At 44.8% G+C, this 14883-nt stretch overlaps 1 protein-coding gene across 2 annotated transcripts in view; it reads left to right on the top strand.

The window, feature by feature from the left end:
• The window catches only part of LOC126412742 (uncharacterized), a 117304-nt gene that overhangs the window by 89896 nt on the left and 12525 nt on the right, over positions 1–14883 (top strand). The window lies entirely within an intron of this gene.

The raw sequence follows: 14883 nt of genomic DNA on the forward strand, positions 1-14883 counted from the left end.
ACATTATATCATAGAACGTGGACGTACTTGTAATATCACTCGTGAACGTATCACAGATTCAGGTAGCATGATAATTTTTATACAGCTATTACAACGTCTAACGGTTTTTTGGAAATCTATTACATATCCCCAAATGGGAAAAATATTAATAACGCAGTCATCACGGCTTTCTCCATTTCAGAGTTCATAGAATTCTTCAGTTGTAGGTATTCTAGCTGCTACATAACACGTAAGTTTTCGTACATAGAAACATATACACTAGTGGCCATTAAAATTGCTACATCACGAAGATAACGTGCTACAGACGCGAAATTTAACCGACAGGAAGAAAATGCTCTGATATGCAAATGAATAGCTTTTCAGCGCATTTGCACAAGGTTGGCGCCGGTGGCGACACCTACAACGTGCTGACATGAGGAGAGTTTCCAACAGATTTCTCATACACAAACAGCAGTTGACCGGCGTTGCCTGGTGAAACGTTGCTATTCCTCGTGTAAGGAGGAGAAATGCGTACCATCACGTTTCCGACTTTGATAATGGTCGGATTGTAGCCTATCGCGACTGCGGTCTATCGTAGTGCGACATTGCTGCTCGCGTTGATCGAGATACAATGACTGTTAGAAGAATATGGAATCTGTGGGTTCAGGAGGGTAACACGGAACGCCGTGCTGGATCCCAACGGCCTCGTGTCACTAGCAGTCGAAATGACAGGCATCTTATCAGCATGGCTGTAGCAGATCGTGCAGCCACGTCTCGATCCCTGAGTCAAAAGATGGGGACGTTTGCAAGACAACAACCATCTGCACGAACACTTCGACGACGTTTGCAGGAGCATGGACTATCAGCTCGGAGACCATGGCTGCGGTTACCCTTGACGCTGCACCACAGACAGGAGCGCCTGCGATGGTGTACTCAACGACGAACCTGGGTGCACGAATGGCAAAACGCATTTTTTCGGATGAATCCAGGTTCTGTTTACAGCTTCATATTTGGCGACATCGCGGTGAACGCACATTGGTAGAGTGTATTCGTCATCGCCATACTGGCGTATCACCCGGCGTGATGGTATTGGGTGCCATTGCTTAGACGTCTCGGTCACCTCTTGTTCGCATTGACGGCACTTTGAACAGTGGACGCTACATTTCAGATGTGTTACGACCCGTGGCTCTATCCTCCATTCGATCCCTGCGAAATCCTACATTTCAGCAGGATAATGCACGACCGCATGTTGTAGGTCCTGTACGGGCCTTGCTGGATGCAGAAAATGTTCGACTGCTGCCCTGGCCAGCACATTCTCCAGATCTCTCACCAACTGAAAACGTCTGGTCAATGGTGGCCGAGCAACTGGCTCGTCACAATACGCCAGTCACTACTCTTGATGAACTGTGGTATCGTGCTGAAGCTGCATGGGCGGCTGTACCTGTACCCGCCGTTCAAGCTCTGTTTGACTCAATGCCCAGGCGTATCAAGGCCGTTATTACGGCCAGAGGTGGTTGTTCTGGGTACTGATTTCTCAGTATCTATGCACCCAGATTGTGTGAAAAGGTAATCACATGTCAGTTCTAGTATAATATAATCGTCCAATGGATACCCGTTTATCATCTGCATTTCTTCTCGGTGAAGCAATTTTAATGGCCAGTAGTGTAGGCGCATATTACTGGTTTTATTAATTTCAAGCATACAAAGTATCTGAGACTATACAAGTTTAGCATTTTAAAGTAATTGTCTCGTATATGAGTTCACGGAAAAGAAACTGTAGTTTTTTATAGTAAGCGAGATACAATTTTCACTTTGTTTTATATCAACTGTATCATTATAGAAAGTTAATTATGCACTGTAACTTCCAGAGACCAGAATAATTTAAAATGAAGCAGGAGATTATTATTTATTGTCTGCACCACACCATTAGGTCAAGGTCCTATCGGAAAAAGCCGGAATGAAGACCGTGGATCGTGGATGAGGTCTTCAACATTTCAAATTAACATTTATGTCAGACTAATTTTTTCTTTATATTTTTAATGTGAATCCAACTTACAATTTGAGTATAGCTTTTAAAATAACACACTAAGATCAGTTGGTTCGCAACAATGATTTCAGTTTGTGAAAACGAGAGAATAAAATACGAGGGGCGTTCAGTAATTAATGAAACCCTATTTTTTACAGCAAATTTTACATCGTATCATTCCCCACTCTTTTGGGTACAAAACGCTATTTTCTACATAACCTCCGTTCAATACGACGGCCTTACGCCACCTTACTGGGACGGCCTGTATGCCCACATGGCACCACTCAGGTGGTGCACGTCGGGGCCAGAGCAGTAAATTCCCCGTCATCCACGCACTGCTTCCCGCAGAGTACATCCTTCAACACGACAAACAGGTCGAAGTCAGAACATGCGAGATCCGGACTGTAGGGTGCACGAGGAAGAACGGTTGTGATGAGACGACAGACGCCTTGTCCAACGACTCACGGTGCTTTTGTTCACTACCAAGTCTCCGCAGACATTCTCCAAGAACCGTTGAATACCTGGGTTTCTCTGGTTTTCCGCCAAAAGAATGTCTATGACAGTTCCCTGATTGGAACGCCCCTCCGTTATGGACGACATTTTGAAGGCTACTTACAGCGCCACCACATATCAGAACTTCATGAAACAGTAGGGGCTGAAGAGCATATACATGGAATTTATTCGCAGTTGCGAATGTGGCAACCATCAGTTAGCTAATGGAATGATGACACTGAACATTGGTGCCGGCCCGGGACTGGAACCCAGAATTCCCGCTTATCGCGAGTGGTCGCATATCATCAAACTATCCGAGGAAGACTCACGACCAACCCGTAACCTCCATATGTCGTCAACAATGCGCCTACAACCTGCACTCGTACAATTATTGTGTACAGGGTGGTCCATTGATCGTGACCAGGCCAAATGTCTCACGAAATAAGCGTCAAACGAAAAAACTATAAAGAACGAAACTCGTCTAGCTTGAAGGGGGAAACCAGATGGCGCTATGGTTGGCCCACTAGATGGCGCTGTCATAGATCAAACGGATATCAACGGTTTTTTTTAAAAATAGGAACCCCCATTTTTTATTACATATCCGTGTAGTACGTAAAGAAAAATGAATGTTTTACTTGGACGACTTTTGTCGCTTTGTGATAGGTGGCGCTGTAATAGTCACAAAGGTATGGCTCACAATTTTAGACGAACAGTTGGTAACAGTAACGTTTTTTAAATTAAAATACAGAACGTAGACACGTTTGAACATTTTATTTCGGTTGTTCCAATGTGATACATGTACCTTTGTGACCTTACCATTTCTGAGAACGCATGCTGTTACAGCGTGATTGCCTGTAAATACCACATTATTCCAATAAATGCTCAAAATGATGTCCGTCAACCTCAATGCATTTGGAAATACGTGTAACGACATTCCTCTCAACAGCGAGTAGTTCGCCTTCCGTAATGTTCGCATATGCTTTGACAATGCGCTGACGCATGTTGTCAGGCGTTGTCGGTGGATCACGATAGCATATGTCTTTCAACTTTCCCCACAGAAAGAAATTTGGGGACGTCAGATCCGGTGAACGTGCAGGCCATGGTATGGTACTTCCACGATCATTCCACCTGTCATGAAATATGCTATTCAATACCGCTTCAACCGCACGCGAGCTATGTGCTGGACATCGATCATGTTGGAAGTACATCGCCATTCTGTCATGCAGTGAAACCTCTTGTAGTAACATCGGTAGAACATTACGTAGGAAATCAGCATACATTGCACCATTTAGATTGCCATCGATAAAATGGGGCCAGTTATCCTTCCTCCCATAATGCCGCTCCATACATTAACCCGCCAAGATCGCTGATGTTCCACTTGTCGCAGCCATCGTGGATTTTCCGTTGCCAAATAGTGCATATTAATCCGGTTTACTTTACCGCTGTTGGTGAATGACGCTTCGTCGCTAAATAGAATGCGTGTAAAAAATCTGTCATCGTCCCGTAATTTCTCTTGTGTGCCCAGTGTCAGAACTGTACACGAAGTTGAAAATCGTCGCCATGCAGTTCCTGGTGCATAGAAATATGATACGGGTGCAATCGATGTTGATGTGGCATTATCAACACCGACGTTTTGAGATTCGCGATTCTCGGGCAATTTGTCTGCTACTGATGTGCGGATTAGCCGCGACAGCAGCTGAAACACCTACTTGGGCATCATCATCTGTTGCAGGTCGTGGTTGACGTTTCACATGTGGCTGAACACTTCCTGTTTCCTTAAATAACGTAACTATCCGGCGAACGGTCCGGACTCTTGGATGATGTAGTCCAGGATACTGAGCAGCATACATAGCACGCGCCCGTTGGGCATTTTGATCAAAATAGCCATACATCAACACGATATCGACCTTTTCCGCAATTGGCAAACGGTCCATTTTAACACGGGTAATGTATTATGAAGCAAATATCATCCGCGCTGGCGGAATGTTACGTGATACCACGTACTTTATGTTTGTAACTATTACAACGCCTTCTATCACAAAGCGAAAAAAGTTGTCCAACTAAAACATTCATATTTCTTTACGTACTACACGAATATATAATAAAAAATGGTGGTTCCTATTTAAAAATCGCCGTTGATATCCGTTTGACCTATAACAGCGCCATCCAGCGGGCCAACCATAGCGCCATCTGGTTTCCCCCTTCAAGCTAGACGAGTTTCGTTCTTTGTAGTTTTTTCGTTTCATGTTTATTTCGTGAGATATTTGGCTTGGTCACTATCAATGGACCACCCTGTATATTCACGTACAGGGGAGACATTATAATTGAACGCCGCTTGCCCAGTGTCAGCACATAAATACGATATTGCCGTATTCTGAAGAACATTGGTACTGCAATATCGATGTGGGAATATTTCATGATGTCTCATAAAATATCCCGCCTTTTATCAACCGAAACTGTTGTATTACTTACTGAACGCCTCTCGTACACACACATGTGTTATTTTCTTAGTTTTTATTTTACTTTTTTTTTTTTTTTTTACGGTCGTTCATATTTCTTATAATGAGAACGACGAGAATTTAGTTAATGCAGAGTTATTTACTCGAGTGAACAGTGGCTGATGCAAAATACGCGACAATGTTGAACAAATTAGTAGGAAGTTGAGATTGTAGTACCTACAGGGTGACAATTATTTAAAAACATGAAAAAAAACGTAAATTAATTACAAAGTACGGCGTGCACACACTTTATTCAACATGTAAACGTCACTACAGATTTAGGTTATGAGAGATTTTATATTTCTGCCATCACTGGCGATTATGTGGCGCAGACGAATAGCGAAATTCTGCAAGACTCGTTGAAGTACGGGAACATCGATGCTTTCGGTGATCTCCGGAATGGCTGTTTTCAGCTCAGCAATGGTTCTGGGGTTACTGGTGTACTCCTTGTCTTTGACATAGACCCACAAAAAGGAGTCGCACGTCTTCAGATGCGGAGAGTATGGCTGCCAATCGAGGCCCATGCCATTGGCCTCTAGGTACCCCAGAGCCAGAATGCGGTCCCATAAGTGCTCCTACAGGACCTCAAACACTCTCCTGCTTCGATAGGGTCGAACTCCATTTTGCATGAACCACATCTTGTCGAAATCAGTGTTACTTCCAAATCAAAAAATGGTTCAAATGGCTCTGAGCACTATGGGACTTAACATCTGTGGTCATCAGTCCCCTAGAACTTAGAACTACTTAAACCTAACTAACCTAGGGACATCACACACATCCATGCCCGAGGCAGGATTCGAACCTGCAAGCGCAGCGGTCGCACGGTTCCAGACTGGAGAGTCTAGAACCGCTCGGCCAACGTACCGTTCGGTATTCACCGTGTCATCAAGAAATATCGCGCCGATTACTCCGTGACTGAACATTGCACACAACACAGTCACCCGTTGAGGGTGAAGAGACTTCTCGATCGCGAAATGTGGATTCTCAGTCCCCCAAATGCGTCAATTTTGCTTATTAACGAACCCATCCAAATGAAAGTGAGCTTCGTCGCTAATCCAAACCATATTCACATCAAAGTCTTTTTCGTCAGTTCTGTGGACAATAGTGTTGCGGAAACACAACCGCTATTCCATGGCCCTGGGGTTAATGGTTGATGGGTTTGAGTTTTGTGAGGGAAGGGATGCAGATCGTCCACAGAAATTTGTCGCAGTGTCTCCAGGTTGATTCCCGCTAGTTGTGCAGCTCGTCTGATCGATTTCCATGCGCTGGTTTGAAACACAGTGCGTGTCTTCTCGATGTTTTCAGGCGTTTCCACCCTTTTTTGGACGATCGAAATTGCCAACACTGTCACCACGAACATTACCCCTTCTCTGAAACTTGCGAATCAAACTCTTGATTGTTAGCACACTAGGACCGGTTGTCTTGAGCTTGAACTCGGTGTTAAACTTCCTTTGAGCCGCAGTTGGGCTTTTATTGCTCGATAGTAGGCCTTCACGAGCGCTATAGGCCAAGGGACATTTTCACGTGCAAATGGCCGACAACAGCAAGGCGTGTGCGCACGTGCACGCTAATTTCCATCATGCCCCGCGGCCAACCGTGCAGTTTGAACGTCCTAACGCAAACCGTTCAAAAGTTATGACGATTTTATTTCATACCCTGTATGTTGGAGATTGCGGTCTGTTGCAGTTGTGTGTAGTGGTGTGAGGAAAGATCATAAGGGGGAACCCTCAATGTTGACCAGTAGCAACTCGTCAGACAAGCAATCAGCACATCAGATAGGATACAGGTAACATTCGTAAATACGGACGAATAACGCACAAAATCTACACACACGCAGATATACATATTTTAAAGAATTAAATACTATAAGTGAAATTAAATGAAAATAGAAGTGGAGAAGAAGCACACAGCCTTCGACAAACGATTCAACGGAACATAAGTTATTGTTTCATATCATTTTGTTAAACGAGCAGATCACTGACTCTCTTCTACTAACTCGTGGTGTACTTTTGCCACTGATAGTGCTTCTTAGTTGTCCATTAATATAATATACGCATTCATTCAGCGTCCCTGTGGAGATCAGTTATACATCTTATACACTGTTCGTTTCGAATCAACAGTTGGCAACTCTCGCATAGTTGGTCATTAATGATCCGTCTCGGCAGTGATCGTCAAACTGCGGCCGGCAGGCCGCATGCGCCCCGAATCAAGCATTCTTGCAGCAGACGGTTCACAGCCATATATTATATCAATACGCATCTAGCAACTAACAGCTGGAACGTCAACTAACGTTAAGAACCGCGGCCACTGCGGGTTAGAGCGTGTGAGAGGATCAATGTTTTATTCTTTGTCCGCCAGTACTGACAACTCACGGCCGTGTGCGACTAGTACCCATCATCCACTACGCCATAAATTTTGACACAGAAGTAACACGGATTCGCGAATGCGCATTACGGAGGTTGTTATCTTCAAATACGGTACTTATTCTTAGCAGGAAATATGAAATTACACTCCTGGAAATGGAAAAAAGAACACATTGACACCGGTGTGTCAGACCCACCATACTTGCTCCGGACACTGCGAGAGGGCTGTACAAGCAATGATCACACGCACGGCACAGCGGACACACCAGGAACCGCGGTGTTGGCCGTCGAATGGCGCTAGCTGCGCAGCATTTGTGCACCGCCGCCGTCAGTGTCAGCCAGTTTGCCGTGGCATACGGAGCTCCATCGCAGTCTTTAACACTGGTAGCATGCCGCGACAGCGTGGACGTGAACCGTATGTGCAGTTGACGGACTTTAAGCGACGGCGTATAGTGGGCATGCGGGAGGCCGGGTGGACGTACCGCCGAATTGCTCAACATGTGGGGCGTCAGGTCTCCACAGTACATTGATGTTGTTGCCAGTGGTCGGCGGAAGGTGCACGTGCCCGTCGACCTGGGACCGGACCGCAGCGACGCACGGATGCACGCCAAGACCGTAGGATCCTACGCAGTGCCGTAGGGGACCGCACCGCCACTTCCCAGCAAATTAGGGACACTGTTGCTCCTGGGGTATCGGTGAGGACCATTCGCAACCGTCTCCATGAAGCTGGGCTACGGTCCCGCACACCGTTAGGCCGTCTTCCGCTCACGCCCCAACATCGTGCAGCCCGCCTCCAGTGGTGTCGCGACAGGCGTGAATGGAGGGACGAATGGAGACGTGTCGTCATCAGCGATGAGAGTCGCTTCTGCCTTGGTGCCAATGATGGTCGTATGCGTGTTTGGCGCCGTGCAGGTGAGCGCCACAATCAGGACTGCATACGACCGAGGCACACAGGGCCAACACCCGGCATCATGGTGTGGGGAGCGATCTCCTACACTGGCCGTACACCACTGGTGATCGTCGAGGGGACACTGAATAGTGCACGGTACATCCAAACCGTCATCGAACCCATCGTTCTACCATTCCTAGACCGGCAAGGGAACTTGCTGTTCCAACAGGACAATGCACGTCCGCATGTATCCCGTGCCACCCAACGTGCTCTAGAAGGTGTAAGTCAACTACCCTGGCCAGCAAGATCTCCGGATCTGTCCCCCATTGAGCATGTTTGGGACTGGATGAAGCGTCGTCTCACGCGGTCTGCACGTCCAGCACGAACGCTGGTCCAACTGAGGCGCCAGGTGGAAATTGCATGGCAAGCCGTTCCACAGGACTACATCCAACATCTCTACGATCGTCTCCATGGGAGAATAGCAGCCTGCATTGCTGCGAAAGGTGGATATACACTGTACTAGTGCCGACATTGTGCATGCTCTGTTGCCTGTGTCTATGTGCCTGTGGTTCTGTCAGTGTGATCATGTGATGTATCTGACCCCAGGAATGTGTCAATAAAGTTTCCCCTTCCTGGGACAATGAATTCACGGTGTTCTTATTTCAATTTCCAGGAGTGTATATTGATGATGTTGTAATACAACTCAGTGAGTGGAAGAAAAATGACATTCAAGACATTTAGTGAACATTTGTGATTACCTCTCATACTGCGTAATGCATTTAAATATAAGTGCAGTTATTAATCAATTAATCGTCAGTTCGCACAGGCAGCCTAGAACATTTCGTCAGACGCTAACAGTGTCACAACTTTGGTGTCGCTGATGAGGGCGACACTCTGAAAACAGAGAACAGTCGACGTGAAATGTTGCGAATTGTGCAGACATTTAGCGATCAGTGCTTGGGGGCCAGAGGTCAACTAATCGCGCCCTCACTGGTTGTGGGCTCAGAACACTCTAATTTATGTAGGTTACCAGTTATTAACAACATGGATACACAAGAGGCGCGAGGTGCCACCTCATCACATCAGTATTTGTTCATGAGCAAAAACGTTTGACGACTCTAGACTCTGGACTCTTGTATTCTTGTATTGTTACTCTGGTTAGTTAAACCAGAGTTGCCACACGTCCAGTCCGCCCAACTACGGGGGACAGGCTTCCACGTGGCTGACGCCACCATTTTTTGTGTGTTCACATAATGTTCGGAACGTCACACGCATAGAGAGGTTCAAATGGTTCAAATGGCTGTGAGCACTATGGGACTTAACTGCTGAGTCATCAGTCCCCTATAACTTAGAACTACTTAAACCTAACTAACCTAAGGACAACACACACATCCATGCCCGAGGCAGGATTCGAACCTGCGACCGTAGTGGCAGCGCGGCTCCAGACTGTAGCGCCTAGAACCGCTCGGCCACTCCGGCCGGCGCACAGAGAGGTTCCAGTTCATTAATTGTTACATGGTAAGAGGCAAACACAGTTCTCAGCAGGCGCAAAATGGTTCAAATGGCTCTGAGCACTATGGGACTCAACTGCTGAGGTCATTAGTCCCCTAGAACTTAGAACTAGTTGAACCTAACTAACCTAAGGACATCACAAACATCCATGCCCGAGTCAGGATTCGAACCTGCGACCGTAGCGGTCTTGCGGTTCCAGACTGCAGCGCCTTTAACCGCACGGCCACTTCGGCCGGCTCAGCAGGCGCAAGTTAAGACTGTTTTCGTCAGATCATCTGCATCTGCTGAAATATTGTTTTTCACAGGAACAAACTTCCACTTATACTTGTTTTTATTTACAGACACTGTTCGTAGCTCAACAGTTATGTTACTGCTTGGTTTTAAGACTGCAACCGAGCCTCACATCCTGCTCAACGAACAAATGTCCGCCCCCGGTAGCTGAATGGTCAGCGTGACGGATTGTCAATCCTCTGGGCCCGGGTTCGATTCCCGGCTGTGTCGGGGAATTTTCTCCACTCAGGGACTAGGTGTTGCACTGTCCTCATTATCATCATATCATCCTCATCGACTGCAGGTCGCCGAAGTGGCGTCAAATTGGAAGACCGACACCCGGCGAACGGTCTGCCCGACGGGGGGCCCTAGCTGTACGATTAAAAAAAAAAAAAAAAATTTAAAAAATTTAAAAAAACCGAACAAATGGCACATACCTATGGTTTACTCTACTGACATATTCGAATACGTCGTACCTCTGCTCAAAGGCTCAACTCACATTCACACCTTTGACTGATATCGTTAGGGGCACATGCCATACATATTATAGGCAGAATGAGGTGGAACTGATACCATTGCTTGTTCCCGTAATAGTTATTAGTTCTTACATGTATACTTGAAACAGAGCCAGTATTAATAAAACGAAAAAAGTTAAAATAAAGCGAAAAAATAAAATTAAAAAAATAAAGAGAGAACTCTAACACTGGAAATTCCACCCTACATATGAGATACATTTCGAGCAAATTACTGTCTTCAAATCTCGTAGGCAAACAATCCGTTACCAATAGGTCTCAGAACATAAACACTAGAAACTGAAAGGAAAAAGCCAATCGAATATGTCAATACTTATAGTAGTCGTCATGTAAATTCCTTAAAAATTGCATCATTTAACCATCTACTCGAAGTCTTTGAAGCATTTCGTTACCATTTGAAGGCAAAAATATACTTGTGTCCATGACATCTAAAACATTAAAAATGCAAAGCAGAAACACACCTTAAGAACTACATTCTCCAATAAATAACATCGTAAGGGTGTTCTGGACATATTTGAATACGGTGTCAATTAACAGGAAATTCAGCTCATTCAGTAGTTTTTGAACATGTCGACAATTTATGGATAATTCACGTTATTCTGATACTTTTGAACATGCCACCAGTTAACGCAAATTCATATCATTTGGGTACTTTTGAGCACAACCGTAGTTTACACAAAAATTCAGGTCGTTTGGATGCATTTGAATATGGATGCCGATTTACACAAATCCAGGTAGTTTGTATGATTTTGAACATGAGAATAAGTTATGCAAAATTCATGTCAGATACTTTCGAACGTGGCGCTAATTTATGCAAAATTCAGATTGCTTGAAAACTTTTGAATGTAGTGCCGGTTTATGTACAATTCGGGTCGTTCCAATATTTCTGAACGTGGCACAAAATTCTAGTCCTGCAGACACTTTTGAACATGGTGTGAATTTACAAAAATTCAAATCAGTTGGGTACTTTTGAGAATGGCCTTAATTTACGCAAAATTCGGGTCATTCGGGTACTTTCGAAGTTCGAACCAGTTTATGCAAAATTCACGTCATTTATATACTTCTGAACATAGCAATAATTTACGCAAAATTCATGTCGTTCGGATACTTTTGAACACAGCACCAATTTACAAAAAAATCTTATCATACAATGCTTTTGAAAGTAGCGCTAGCTTACGCAAAATACAGATCTTTCGGGTACTCTTGAACATTGGACCAAATTAAGCAAAATTCATGTGGTTGAACGTAGCGTCAGTTTACGAAAAATTCACATCGTTCGGATATTTCTGAACATGGCCTAAAATTCATATCATTTGGATGCTTTTGAACAGGGTGTGAATTTACTCAAATTCGAATCATTGGAATCTTTGGTACATAACGCTGATTTACATTTAATTCATGTCGTTCAGATGCTTTTAAAAAGACTGCCAATTTACGAAACACTCTGATGATATGAGTAGTTGAATAAAATGCTGAATTATACAGTTCGTTTGTTCAGATATTTTCGAACATGGCGCCAATTTCCTCAAAATTCGCATCATGCAGATGAAGGTGGCACTAACGTATGTAAAATTCAGGTCGTTCGTATATTTTTGAATATAGCATAAAAGACAGATTGTTCAGATATTTTTCAACATAGCCAATATGGTAGCCGTATACTGATTGTTTCATTCTGATGATGGGTAAAATACTGAGATGTGATTCGTTGTTTCATTTAAATGGCTGGTAAAATACTAGGCTGTGATTGGGAAAGCAAAATGTATATGTGCGTGCGTGTGTGTGTGTGTGTGTGTGTGTGTGTGTGTGTGTGTGTGTGTGTGTGTGAGAGAGAGAGAGAGAGAGAGAGAGAGAGTGCCAGAGTGTGAGTTTGTGCTTATTTTAACGTATTTTTGATAAGGCGATTCTGTGAATATGGAACGAAATTGCTGATGACGAGGCGGAAGTTTTGCTAACGTAACTGTTTCTCGCCCTACTGCCGGTTCAGCATCTCGCCCCTGCATCTAGGCAACCTGATTGTGTGATTTCATGCATTCGCTATTGAGCCTCGCATGTGCCAACACCAGCATTCAGAGTCTGTTGCTGTGGCCTGAATAGTAGGCATTCATACTACTTACGCTCCACACCGGTGATGTATGTGTATTTATAGCCATAAATATGGTAATTCGATGCCTTTGTTAGTAATCTATCTGGGAGCAAAGGTCGCGAAACTTCTTTTCCTCGTGCCTTTGTCCCACATCGGCGCAGGGCTGGTAGAATTACTATCTGATTTTGGGTGGTTAGTTTTCAAGGGGTGGCCGGATGCCCTTCCTATTGCCACCCCGTTACCCTCTGGGACCGAATACGCGTACCACAACTGTCTATGTATAGTGTTCCTCAGAATGTGAAAACATCAAAGTTTCCTGAATGTTTGCTAATCGTGTAACTGGGGCGAAACCTGGACAGCAGCGTAGTATTCACCTAGTTGGATGTGGAAGGCCGCCTAAACGCTACACCGAGGCTGGCCGGCCTCTTCGTCAATCCACCGAGAGGGTTCGATCCGGGACCGGTGCACTATCCCATTCTTGAAGCAGCGCTTTGTCACTCACATCTATCTTCGAGGGTCAAGCAGTGGTCACCAAGATTTTAAGACGAAACTTGGAAATAGTTCCGTGTAAATTTAATGTTTTTTTATGATGTTAGTGAAGATTTCAACTTAACAGCAATTGACTGGGAGACAGGTGGTAGGGGCAGGGAATGTTGCGAAGTTGTTCTTATTCGAAAATTACCTTGAGTAGAGAACCGACACATGAATGTAACGTCTTAGATTTCCTGGCCACAAACAAATCTCCACTTTTTGAACGTACATTGAAGAGCTAAAGAAACTGGTACAACTGCCTAATATCGTGTAGGGCCCCCGTGAGCACACAGAACTGCCGCAACACGAGATGGCATCGACTCGACTAATATCTGAAGTCGTGCAGGAGGGAACTGACACCATGAATCCTGCCGGCCTGTCTATAAATCCGTAAGAGTACGAGGCGGTGGAGATCTCTTCTGAACAGCACGTTGAAAGGCATCCCGGATACACTCAATAATGTTATTATCTGGCGAGTTTGGTGGCCATTGGAAGTGTTTAAACTCAGAAGAGTGTTCCTGGAGCCACTCTGTAGCAATTATGGACGAGCAAGTTGTCCCATTGTCCTGCTCGAACTGCCCAAGTCCGTCGGAATGCAGAATGGACATGAATGGATGCAGGTGATCAGACAGGATACTTACGTACGTGTCACCTGTCAGAGTCGCATCTAGACGTATGAGGGGTCATATATCAGTTCGACTGCACACGCCCTACACTATTAGAAAGCCTCCACCAGCTTGAGCTGACACGTAGCGTCCATTGTCTCCATACCCGTACACGTTCATCCAGTCGATACAATTTAAAACAAGGCTTTTCCGACCAGGCAAGATGTTTCCAGTCATCAACAGTCCAATATCGGCGTTGACGGGCCCATGCGAGGCGTAAATCTTTGTTTCGTGCAGACATTAAGTCCGAAAGCCCATATCGATGATGTTTCGTTGAAAGATTGACACGCTGACACTTGTTGATGGCCCCGCATTGAAATCTGCAGCAATTTGGGGAAGGGTTGCACTTCTGTCACGTTGAACGATTCTCTTTAGTCGTCATTGGTCCCGTTCTTGCGGGATCTTTTTCCGGCTGCAGCGATGTCAAAGGTCTGATGTTTTACCGGATTCCTGATATTCATGGTACACTCGTGAAATGGTCTTATGGAAAAATCCTCACTTCATCGCTACCTGGGAGATGCCGTGTCCCATCGCTCGTGCGCCGACTGTAACACCTCGTTCAAACTCACTTAAATCCTGATAACCTGCCATTGTAGCAGCAGTAACCGATTTAACAACTGCGCCAGACACTTGTCTTATATAGGCGGTGTCTACCGCAGCGCCGTGTTCTGCCTGTCTACATATCTTTGTACTTGAAGATCTCCCTATACACTAGACTCTCGCTAATACGGCCATTCCTGGCACATATGGGTGCCAGATTAGCGGAAGTGCCGGATTATTTTGTGTCTGAAATTTATTTTACTCATTTTTGTTTTGTTTTTTATTTCTTTTGAAAACATAGGGGATATAGTGTACTGTACTTTATTAAACCGAAGGATACAATTTTAAAACATAGGGGATATTCTTTAATAAATCCAAAAATACATTAATTTTCAAAGAAAACTTAGTCCTCGAGTGTATACTGTACATAATTATACACTCATATCACTCACTATGAAACATGTCCCTAGTTTTTAACTGTCGCAATGAGGATACGCGACGG

The sequence above is a fragment of the Schistocerca serialis genome, chromosome 7, assembly GCF_023864345.2.
Source record: "Schistocerca serialis cubense isolate TAMUIC-IGC-003099 chromosome 7, iqSchSeri2.2, whole genome shotgun sequence".
NCBI lineage: Eukaryota > Metazoa > Arthropoda > Insecta > Orthoptera > Acrididae > Schistocerca > Schistocerca serialis.